The sequence below is a fragment of the Tupaia chinensis genome, unplaced genomic scaffold (assembly GCF_000334495.1).
Source record: "Tupaia chinensis unplaced genomic scaffold, TupChi_1.0 Scaffold144378_1, whole genome shotgun sequence".
Taxonomy (NCBI): Eukaryota; Metazoa; Chordata; class Mammalia; order Scandentia; family Tupaiidae; genus Tupaia; species Tupaia belangeri.
In genome coordinates, this window is record NW_006204238.1 from 2,422,270 (window position 1) to 2,424,748 (window position 2,479).

Sequence of the window (2,479 nt, forward strand, 5' to 3'; positions counted from 1 at the left end):
TTCTCCTCCATTCTCCTCTCGGGATCCTGGGCAAGCACGCACACACCCAGTGTGAGTTTTAAGCCACCGGGTCTGGGACGCAAACCGTGGTCGACTACGTGGGAGTCCAGTGGCGACACAGCCATTATGCTAACTGCTGGTCCCAGACTCCTCAGTTCGTGAGTCTCAGAAAAAGTCATTGTTCATTTACCCATTCCTTCACAAAATACTAAGAATTGATCATTTGTCTCAAACTGCTTAGTGGATTTCCACTGTTGTGATTCGGATCACGGATGGCTTTGAGAACAGCGGTGACATATTCCCAGGGCTTACTCAGGGGAACCTGCCTCTGACCCCCTCACACAGTGCACTGGCAAGCATGAAGGGGCAGACGGCTGTCAACAGTGCCTGTGCAGGTGTTTGACCAGGCATGCCTTCCATATTACTCTTTCAGTCTCAAACCCCCTGAGCTTATCTCCCTGTTTCTTTTTCCATGATTTCATACCTGGTTTTTTGAACGCTGCTCTGCTCCTCCTGGTTTGTTGACTTACTGGGGCTTTTAGAAACCTCAGCTCATTTTGACTCAGATTTTATCTAGGTAGGTTGCTTTGACTTCAGTGTCTGCTGAAGCTTTGAGTCAAAGACAATCCAGTCAGTTCTACTCAGGTGTGGCCATCCGCCCTGAGGCGGTACTTTCTCATTTTCCATTTCTCTCTCTCTCTCTGGTGAGTACACATGCCCTATAGCAAAAGTTAAATATTTGAAAAGCTGAAATATTTGATTTTTCCTATTTTTTTCAAATAATGAAAAATTTAAGAATTCATTAACATGAACTTAATTGTTAAAAAAAAAAAGAAAGAAAAAATTACCTACTTTAGGGGCCAGCAGGTAGAGTAATGGTTAAAGCACTGGTTTCCCATATGGCAGACTATGGTTCGAGTCCTGGACCCAATGGATTGAAAATCATACTGGGCACATGTCCGTGCCCTAAATCCCAGGAGGAGAATGGAGGGAAAGGGATTGTGGTGTGGCCATCCCTCCAGGGGAGTGAGTTCTCACTTTCCCTCTCATTGCCTCTCCCCAGCAGGGAGCACTTGAGCCTTATGGCAAAAATCTTAAAAGAAAAACAAACAAAAAACCCTACTTAAACAAACAAACAAAAAATCTCGGAATTTTTCTGCCTATCAGCAAATATGTGAACGTATTTACATATGTACCTAGTTTTGTGGCAGGTCAGAACACAAATGGCACACTCAATAAATGTGGGTATTTTTCTAAATCAAGGATCAATGGTGTTTTGTGGCCGTCAGATATGCCAACATGCTTCTTATTTAGCAAAGCCAACATTTTCCTACGAGAAGCTGCAGGCACTAGCGCTGGTTTTGACAGTTTTTTTTTTTTTTTTTTTAAATAATAGTCTACGTTTTCAAGCAAAAATGATTCCAATGCTTGTTATTCTCTAAATGTGCTCAGTCCCACATGGAATTTGGCTCTGTACACAGTCACTCCCTTAATTGCATTTATGTTTGATATATCAAACAGTTCTCAGATCTGTCAACCTGTGAGCTTGAAGAAAAGCTCCCTTGAAAGCATATTTCAGTTTCATACAAATCTCCAAGGACCAAATTCAGCCTTATCCAATCCAAGCTGCTGTTTCCATGCCTTCCTTTGGTGGTTGTTCTTATTTATCTCACTTACTTTAAAAATGTCTTGCTTTTCCCTAAGCATCCCTAGCATATTCAGTGGCTTTCTTAACTATTAGTGTGGATACTCAGACAGTACCGTATTTGGTACAATTCGTATGATGACATCTGAGGCACCTTTTTGTACACGTAAGGGAAAGAAAACACAATTTAGGTCAAAAGCCCCCATTTTCCTAAAGTATTGGGAGTTTTCATTTTCCCTGTTATGTAAAACACCATGTAAGCAAGGGGATGAATATTTTACATAGGTGCTTCATATAGTAGTAACACTTTCACTTCCTAACATTTGAGGTTATCAGTGTCTCATGAACGTCAATGACTGGATGCCATATTGCCATCTGTCTTGGCCAATACTGATCATCAAATCACAGTTGGTAGCCTTTCTTTTTTTTAAGTACATCACACTCACAGATTCGCAGGTCCCTATTCTCCCTAGAAATCACTACCAGTCATAAAGAGGTGAGCATGCTTATTAGAAACACGGATTAAATATTCACATAAACATTTTGGGGACAAACGCTAAGGGCATGGAAGAAAGAGCATAAAGTCTTTACGTCATGGCTCCAGGGCTGGAAGTTTAGGAGCTGAGATCATTGTTATTAACTTCACGGTCAGTTACATAACTGCCAGTAATCTCAGTATTTGACCGTGTGGTGGTGGTTGGAGCAACCTGTCAGGAGATTTCAAAAATCTGTAAAAATTGAAACAATCAAAATTACCAGCTAGACAGTGCAGTGGCCAAACTTGCTGGGTGCGCTATAGGTTGAGTATAAAACCCAAATAATTCCTTAGTTCCT